The sequence below is a fragment of the Penaeus monodon genome, chromosome 15, assembly GCF_015228065.2.
Source record: "Penaeus monodon isolate SGIC_2016 chromosome 15, NSTDA_Pmon_1, whole genome shotgun sequence".
Classification (NCBI taxonomy): domain Eukaryota; kingdom Metazoa; phylum Arthropoda; class Malacostraca; order Decapoda; family Penaeidae; genus Penaeus; species Penaeus monodon.
This window is the reverse complement of record NC_051400.1, coordinates 46170218-46170446: the sequence shown is the minus strand read 5'-3', so window position 1 is coordinate 46170446 and position 229 is coordinate 46170218.

Sequence of the window (229 nt, the reverse complement as noted above, 5' to 3'; positions counted from 1 at the left end):
CTTTAAAAGCATCGCAAATACCCGTCGGAGGCGAGATACTCCGCGCAGCCGATACGGAGAAATAAAACTGTCCCCCCTTGAAAATTCCAGAAGTCGCGTGAAGGGATTGGGAGAAAACGGGAGAAGGGAGATGAAATACGGACTTTCGGAGGCAAAGACTGGGCCGCAAAAATGCAAATGCGAAAACGAGTGCCAGATGTGTGTGAATTCAAATCGGAGAGGTATTTGC